This window comes from Sinocyclocheilus rhinocerous, unplaced genomic scaffold, assembly GCF_001515625.1.
Source record: "Sinocyclocheilus rhinocerous isolate Xijiao unplaced genomic scaffold, SAMN03320098_v1.1 scaffold1458, whole genome shotgun sequence".
Classification (NCBI taxonomy): Eukaryota; Metazoa; Chordata; class Actinopteri; order Cypriniformes; family Cyprinidae; genus Sinocyclocheilus; species Sinocyclocheilus rhinocerous.
In genome coordinates, this window is record NW_015633180.1 from 164,567 (window position 1) to 173,942 (window position 9,376).

Here is a 9,376-nt window from a genome sequence, read left to right on the forward strand (position 1 = left end):
GCACTGGGTAGCTGGCCAATCAGAGCACACCTCGTTTTTCAGACCGATGAGTTTTGTAAAAATCGACGCGTTTCAGAAAGGCGGGGCTGGGAGGAGAAACAATAATGTACAGTATGTGGAAAATAATGTGTTTTTTGAACCTTAAACCGCATAAACACATTTCATTACACCAAATACACAAAATAATGTTCTTTTTAGCAACATCATATGACCCCTTTAAGAGAAGTCGGACTGTAAGCGCACTCTGCAGTGATGAAGCCTCTCATCAGCAAGAATAATCAAAAGACTAGGCTCACCTTTGCTGAGGAGCATGTTGTGTGGAGAGAGGAGAACTGTTCCGAAGTTCAAGTTTAATTTATTTGGGTCAAATGGGAAACATTATGTTCGGAATCAAACTGGGGAAAGACTGAACCCTGAGTGCGTAAAGAAGTCAGTGAAAGGTGGAGGAAGTGTCATGCTTTGGGGGATGTTTTGTGCAGTAGGAGTTGGGCCTCTTATACAGCTACATGGCAGGGTGAATGCAAATGTTTATCAGAACCTCCTTCAACAACATGCAGTACCTTCCCTGCAAGCATCTCCCAATCAGCCTGCAATTTTCATGCAAGATAATGCCCCATCACACTGCAAAATGGGTGAAGCATTCCTTGAAGTTGAAAACATTGAAATAATGAAATGGCCGGCCCAGAGTCCTGATCTAAACCCAACTGAAAATCTCTGGAATATCCTTGGCAACAAAGTTATGGCTAAGAAACCCACTACAGTTACCGAGCTATGGAAGAGACTGGAAGAAGAGTGGACTAAGATCACACCAGTGCAGTTTGAGAAACTAGTGATATCCTGCGGCCGCAGATGTGCTGAAATCATTCAAAGCAGGGGCCTCTACAATTCCTACAAATTTTTTGTATATTTTTTACTAACAATTGACAGCTGTAACCCTCCAAAATTTTAGTTTTATTCTTCTTTTGTGCTACATTGGTTACTGTTCTTTCATTTTAATCACTGTGTTTTCCACAAAATGTGTCTTTCCACAAAATGTGTTTTCCACAAAAGCAGGTTACACAATAATCTCATGATCTTTCTGCATAAACCCAACTGAAAATCTCTGGAATATCCTTGGCAACAAAGTTATGGCTAAGAAACCCACTACAGTTACCGAGCTATGGAAGAGACTGGAAGAAGAGTGGACTAAGATCACACCAGTGCAGTTTGAGAAACTAGTGATATCCTGCGGCCGCAGATGTGCTGAAATCATTCAAAGCAGGGGCCTCTACAATTCCTACAAATTTTTTGTATATTTTTTACTAACAATTGACAGCTGTAACCCTCCAAAATTTTAGTTTTATTCTTCTTTTGTGCTACATTGGTTACTGTTCTTTCATTTTAATCACTGTGTTTTCCACAAAATGTGTCTTTCCACAAAATGTGTTTTCCACAAAAGCAGGTTACACAATAATCTCATGATCTTTCTGCATGAAAAAAAAATTGAATCTTTGCAGATTGTGGGAAAACATCTTCTGATTGCCTACAGGTGTCCCAGATGGAACACGATTTGGAGAAGGAGCGCACTGCCTTATTCCAGGCTCTGAGGAGAAGGGAGAGAGAGGTGGAGGAGGCCACTTAGGAGGTGCAGAAGAAGGAGAGACAGGCTGCAGAGCTCTCCGGCTCCATAACGTGAGACCACCTGGCATTTCAGTTCCTTAATTTACCTTTTGTATTGCAGGAATGTTTCTTCAGCATTTTTGTGTACCACTACAAATAGAATGATCAAAACATGTTTAGAGGTTCCTATGCAGCATGGAAAAGTATAAAATTTGATTTGAGTGTTTTCCAGGTCTGGATAAGTATGGAAAAAAGAAAAGAGATTGTGTCAAAGCAACCGTACAGCATTAATTAGGAAAATATTGTGTCAATAATGCAAAATGATAATAGTAAACACTCAATTTTCCGTTTTAGAGGCAGTTCATCATTGAATTCAGTGATGTCATCATCCAGCTCAGTTCAGTTTAAATAGTGTCTGTGCAATCAAGTCGACCAATCAAGAGTATGGAAATATGTTTGTGTTTTCAGACTATTGCCCCTATTCTGTTTTCAAAAATATAAAAGAGAATTTCTAAAAAAATAAATGTATAATACAAGCAGTGTTTTTCATGGAAGTGTGAAAGCATGTGACTAGAAAATGTTTGTTGGCTTCATTTTGCCTCAATTATAACACTGAATATTTTTTAATGAACTTTTTTTCATGAGACTTGTCCTGAGGGTGTCCCTTGAGATGACCTTATGACTGTTTAGTGGCTTCAGAGCCTTTGTGTCCATAGCCACTCCCACTAAACTCTTTCTATATATACTGCGAACAGCAAATTATTCTCGCTGAGGAAGAAAGCGTCTCACATGAGATTTTCTTTACTTGATTTTTCTGTAATTTCTTTTAAGGTCAGTTATCTTTTACCTGTAGTCATGTCCAGACAGCAGCTGTACAATGATAAAAGCACTGAGAAAAAGATAGTAATGTTAAGCTGTGTGTGTTTTTCAGGCAGCTGAGCTCAGAGATGAGTAAGTGTCGAGTGGAGCTGTCAGACATGGAGCTTGAGCAGTTGCGTCTGAGGAGAGACAGCAACACGAAAGCCTCTCAACTCAATCAGATGGAGGAGACACTCGAGGAGACCAAAGGCCTGCTGGATAAGAAGAGTGAAATGGGTATGCAGCTCCAGTGACCACCAACAAAACAATAATGAGCATAAACTTCTATCTGAGTTGTATGTGAAACCTAAGCCTTTAAAAAAAGTGAGCAGTCACTGTTGTACTGACCATGTGACCAGTTTTTTCAGTGAGAACTTTTGGCTTACAATTTAAGAATTGTACAATCTATAATTGCTGGACACCTAGGGGTTTGCAATCCTCACTTTAAGAAATGCTCACCCAAAAGTGGTTTGAACCTCACAAAGGGGGCGTCCATGAACTATCTAGTCTAGTCTAGTCTACAACTCTGAGGAAGATGAGATGAATCATTTTTAATAATAGTCTTATGTTTTCTCAGTAATGGGCCTTGAAGAGAAACTCCACCGCAGTGAGATGGACAGGAGGAACTCGCTGCAGCGGGCGCAGTTGCTGGAGGGACAGTTGCAGGAGGTGCGTGGCGAGCTGGCGGACACCCTGGACCACCTGCAGGAGCTGAAAGACTTGCTGCAGCGGACACAGCTTACGTCAGACCAACAGCAAGCGACCATCGATAAATTAGCTGCTGAGCTCAGGTGAGCTGCTCCACCACCTTTCTCTGACTGCTGGGAAGTCACAGCAGTCTGTCCATCACTGGATACAGAGCAATTCTGAGGTTTCTTACACCCTTACTCATGTTTGCCTGAGGACAACCTAAATTGAGGACTTTGTGTTGTTGCTTATATGCCTCGGAAAGAGATTATGATGGATCTGTAAAGGCCTCAAAACACATTTTGTGTTTTTAGATAACCTTCAAACCTTATTTTCATATGGGATACAAAAAAGGACAAATATTTCCTTGTAAATACCTGCTGATGGTTGCATCCTGTTTTGCTGGTTTTTCTTTCGTTCCTTCTTATAGACATTAATGGTGGATATGTCTCAGCAGAGACCTATGAAGTCATTCCAGTTTCTTTTCATTTCCTAAACCGTTTTCCAACACTTCATACATACGTTTTTATGTATAAATATAGTAAATGCACTTTGAATGTGAAAATACAAACCACATTATGCTGCTCTAATATGATAATTGTCTAAATGTATTATTTTAATTATAAATAGAGCCTTTATAACTTTTTTTTTTTGCTTTTAGTAATGTGTTATGTATTATAATGTGATTAAAATAATTTATTGGTTTAGATAAAACTAAATTCACTAATATTTTTTTTTCATCTTTGTACACTTTATTTTTTTATTTTTTTTTTATTTTTTGAACAACTTATCTTTGTACAGCGAGTGTTCATATATTGACATTAGTCTATAATTACCAATCTCACTATTGGCCTATTTGACTGTATCAAATAAATACAGTTAAATAAAGTCCCTTCAGGCCGGACAGGATGCTTAAACAAATTCTTATATATTTATGGTTGTTTTGCATATAGGATGGGGAAGAAGTATTTTAACCTAGAAAAATTGCACATATCACCTTCAACTTTGTTCTAATCTATTCTAAATCTATTGCAAAAAAAAAAAAATGAATGAATGAATGAATAAATAATCAGTTACTCTATCACTGGATGTGTTTACAGAGAGAGTCAGAGGGAGCTGGAGGAGAGGAACCATGAGGTGTTGGATCTGGACAATGCTCTGAAAGAAAGACAGGGGGAGCTACAGCAGAGAGCGCAGCTGGTACCACATGTAAACATGAGCAAGATCTCCATTACCTCCATGTCTACACTCTACTAAAGCATTGAGTTGGGGCAGCTGGATGTGGCCATTAAGGAGCATAAGCTGGAGATGGAGAAGAATGTGGAGTATTTACAGGAAGCTCTGGAGATGAGCCAGAAAGAGCTAAGAGAGAAGGACCAGCAGGTGAGTAATTGAGAGTGACCACAGATGAGTTTGTTAATGGACTAATGAACTGATGAGGTCTCGTTACTCTCTGGACAGATGCAGTTCTTGATGGAGAGGCTGGAGATGCTGAAGTCACAGCTTCAGGTTAAGGAGGACCTGGAGAGGGTACGGGACATGTTTGAACTATAGTGAGGAGTGAATAGATTTTTTTTTACCCTGTATTTAATGAGGTAAAGTGTGTAAACTCACAAATCCTGTCAAAAACATGTCCAGGTCTTTTTTCACCCCAAAATCAAAATAAAACTGAACATTTCATTTGACTTTCACTTAAACTTTAAGAAGGAGATTTGATCCAGCAACCCCAAAAAATGTGAATAATAAAACGTTACATGAAAAGCAGAAATAACAGTGTTACAACATTAAACTCTTGCTATACAGAAATTAAACAATACCAACAGGTTGTGTAACACTTGTGGTTGTGATCTTCACAGGATGTTGTTAATGTACCATTTACTTAATCATGGGTGCCATGTCATTCTGACAAAAAAATATTTTATCAGTCTTAGAGCTAGTAAATTTTTACACAGTTTACACAAAATTACTGAGTAAGCCTTTCAGACAGTTGCACTGTTTAGTCTCAACTTATATTGTGTGTGTCTGTGTATGTATGTGTGTGTGTGTGAGTCAGGATGCTCTTGAACATGGCCAACAGCTGCATGTGTATCGTGAGCAGCTCCAGAAGACGGTGCAGGAGCTACAGCAAGCACATACATGCTGTGAATCTCTGAACAGACAGATAGATGAAGTCACCCAGCAAGCACATCAGAAGGTGAACCGTCTGCAGCTCTAAACTCAGCAGCTGTGTTTCAAGGCACTCACAGATTTCAATTTCATTTCAAGTTCATTTAGATTCATGAGACCAATAGGGTTTTCTGAGTGAGTGGGTCTGTAATTAGTCCGTCCATTTTGACAGATTCAGGATAATTTACGAGCCTGTCGTGTTCATTTTCACATTGATGGAATGACAGTTTGATCAGCCAGTTGCATTGATGTGGTGGTATTCCTGAACATGTGTGTTCTTTCACCTTTATTTTGCCATTATGCCCTTACATTCACTGCACGCTTTAGGGTTTCAGTGAGTGTTTACATGCACATTCTCAAAACAATTATGCTTAAACCGACATGTGTGGTCATGTAAACTCATTCAACCATTTTCCGTAGAGGAGGAACTATATTGTACACTCGGACTCTTTGTATTCTAAAATACATTGTAAAAATGGATATTCATCTCGTGCAGCTGAAGGAGAAGTGGTGTAGTCGTACAAACTTCAAACATGAGCGGAGAATATGCAACCACCTATGCACACCTTGGCAATAGGTGATATGATCTGAAAGTACACTTTTAACATAGGTCAATCAAGCATTTTTTAACTTGCATTTAAGCAGTTAGAACTAAAACGTGGTAACCATGTATGAATGAAAATATATGAATGCATTTTTGTCATTTTAAGACAACTTGGGACTGGTGGTGGTGCTTGAGACATTGCTGGTCATTCAGTGTTTCTGTTAAAAAAAAACTAACAATAATACTTGTAAGATAATAATACTACTACTAATTCAACTACTATTAACAATATAAAACGCGCTGATGAGGTCTGATGAGCGGCTGGATTAATGCACTGCACATCGATTGAAATTAATTGGAATAGTGAAAGAGTGAAACACGCAAGCGCTCAGTCAGAGAACTCAGTACAAGTGACTTACTCACATTTTATCACGATAGAATACTCTGAAAGGAATACATACTTATGTTTTGACATCACCACCGTTAAATAAGATTTTATAAAAAAAAAAAAAGAAGAAGAAGAAAAGTCTTGTTAACATGGGTTTCTTTCATTACCGGTTATTGGTTTGCATGTCAACGGGTAAAACTAGTTATTGTAATAAAATGAATTTTGGTATTTTGGTGACATGTCAGTTCTAGACATGTACATTGTTTATGAGCAGATCAGTAAAATGAAAGTTACCTTTTCATGAGATATCTCTCAGATTCTTGAGTTCTCTCAGGGCCTGATGGTCCTTAACCTGTTTGTTGATTTGCTATAGGAGAAAGAAGTTCAGCAGCTACAAGAAGAGAGGTCTGTGATGAAGAAGTGCTCTACACATGCTGAGGTCAGACTCCAGGCCACCATTACTACCCTACAACAGGAGATTGAGCAGCAGAGAGAGGAGCACCACAAAGAGGTTTGGAGAAACAGAAAATTTGTATTTGTTCTCATGGGACAGTTGAGTTGGTTTGCTGGGTCTGACCCTCTCTCTCTGCCTCCCAGCTTTCAGCTCTCCAGCAGACGCGTGGGCAGCTGCTGAAGGTGTCGGATCAGATCTCCAGCAGCTTGCGTAACTCTCAGGAGCAGCTGAGCCAGCGGCTGCAACAGGCCCGAGACCAGCTTGAGGAGGCTAGATCTACCTCTGCTCGCCTACACGCTGAGCTTCACAGCAAAGAGCAGCTCCTGCAGAGTGCTAATGAGACCCTGCTTATTAAGGTGCATGACTCACTGGATGGTGTCTTACAAAACCACTACATACAACAATTCCATATTACATTTATATTAAACATCCATACATTCTTCAAAACTGCTTGTCCTATAGATGCTGGAGCATATCCCAGCATTTTGGACCAATGACAGGGAAACAAACTGGCCAGTCCACCCTAGGGCTTATATTAAAGTTGTTACATTTAAAAACTGTTAATTTCTAGAGTTATATTGTTAGAAAATTGTATAAGCAGCAGTATGGCTCTACAATTTGGATTAAAAATAATCTCATTTATAATCTAATCTAGTTTTTCTGATTAAAAAGTGTTTTTGCTTGTTTTTGCTGTGCTTTTAGGGCTACACAATATGGGCACAAAAGTTTAATTTATAATATGACTAATAATAATAATACATATATTTAAAAATATTAAATATTACTATTGTAATGTTTCTCTGTAAAAAATAAAATAAAACGTATTACTATAATAGTATTTGAGAACAATTTTGTTATACAATTTTATAATAATAATAATAATTTTAATGAATTAATATAATTATAAATGTGATTGATGATAATATAATATATAATTTATTAATAATATTTATTGTTAGTATTGTTGATTTTGTTCTTATTAAATAAAAAGTTAACAAAATAAGAAATTAAAAATTTTTTTTTTTTTTTTTTTTGCATTATTGACACACTGTTTTCCTAATTAATGCTGTTCAGTTGCTTTGACACAATCTGTATTGTTAAAAGCACTATATAAATAAAGGTGACTTGACTTGACTTGACTATTATAATATTTGTTAATAAACAGTATTTATGAAAATAATATTAATCTTTTAATATTAATATAATAATTATTAATGCAATCTTCTTCTTCTTTTTCTTCAAATTTTTAACAGCCAAACAAAACAATTGGATACAAGTAATAAATCCAAATTGAACATTGTCTTGAAATGTGAGCAGAGAATGGGTATAAATTAAGGAAATATATGGTATGAAAGAATTTACTCTCGTTTTGAGACTTAAAAGGGATCTATTTATAACATATTGGGAGAAATGAACTGATTACTGTAAAGTAAACAATAATCAATGTCTTTGATATGGAGGACTAAAGTGCTCTAAATTAAATAAATAAATAATTAATTCAATAAAATAACAGTTAAATGTACCAATTTATTCTGAAATAATTATTAAATAATTAAATTAAATCAATAATTAAATGTATCCATTTTATTTTGTCAAATTCCATGAAAACACGTTTAAAATATTCACAAACTACTGCTGTTTAAATATCTCCTTTTTTCATAATAAAATGTGCTTTTTCAAAAAGCTGTTTTTCATAATACCGGTAATATGCTGAATTTATGAATGACGTCTATTTGACGAATCATGTATTTCCAAAGCACGATTTTTTTCTCATAATAATAGACCCTTTTCACAAGACTGATGATGATGCGTTTCAACAGTCATCAGCATTGTAAATCTTCCAATTTTTTTTAAAAAAGTATGTACATTTATAACACTGTACTTTGTATTATATTACCTTTGAATCAAATTACAAAAAACGAGTTAACGCTAATGCGAGGGTGTTTCTAATACAGCGTCTATGGGAGTGACGGTAAATTTGACATCGTTCTCTCTACTGACTGCCGTTATCAATCTCTCTCTATTTTTTTCCTTTTTTTGAAAGTCATGAAAACACTACCATGGAGTTTTTCTTCTCTAACCGATATATAAGAGGAAATCCCAAACATTTATCTGTATCGCTTTGTTCCATGCGACAGGGGGGGTTTCGGGGCTCAGGATTCACAGGGTAGGACGGGGTAGTGATGCTGTTCCCATTGTCCAGCGAGTGTCAGTTAGGCCCAATCCCAATTCTATTTTATACCCCTTCCCCTTCCCCTACCCCTCCGCCTAACCCAGAAATATGAAAAAGGTCTATAGAGGGCATTTCACAAATGCCTATCAACAGACAGTGTTGCGCTTAGCGCTAATTGGTTTAAAGTTGAAGAGCAGCAGACGTGACAAATCGATCTTTGTGTGGTTGGTGACATTAGTCACGGAACACCAATTTCACAGTTTTCCCATGTACTATGCACCTGCAATCATGGCAAATAAGACAATATCTGATCTCTTGTGCGAATGGGCTGATTGTTTGGACAGTTCACCTGCTACAAATACTTCTGACCACTGTGGAGAGTCGTAAATTAAACACACTTTCTTTGCATTAAGTCAAATAAATTTTACATAAAACTTAAGCATATGTGAAGTTATAAAATATGTTAATATAATATATATTATATAATATAATATATATATATATATA

At 36.8% G+C, this 9,376-nt stretch overlaps 1 pseudogene; it reads left to right on the plus strand.

The window, feature by feature from the left end:
• The window catches only part of LOC107743366 (coiled-coil domain-containing protein 18-like), a 40,085-nt pseudogene that overhangs the window by 26,129 nt on the left and 4,580 nt on the right, over positions 1 to 9,376 (plus strand).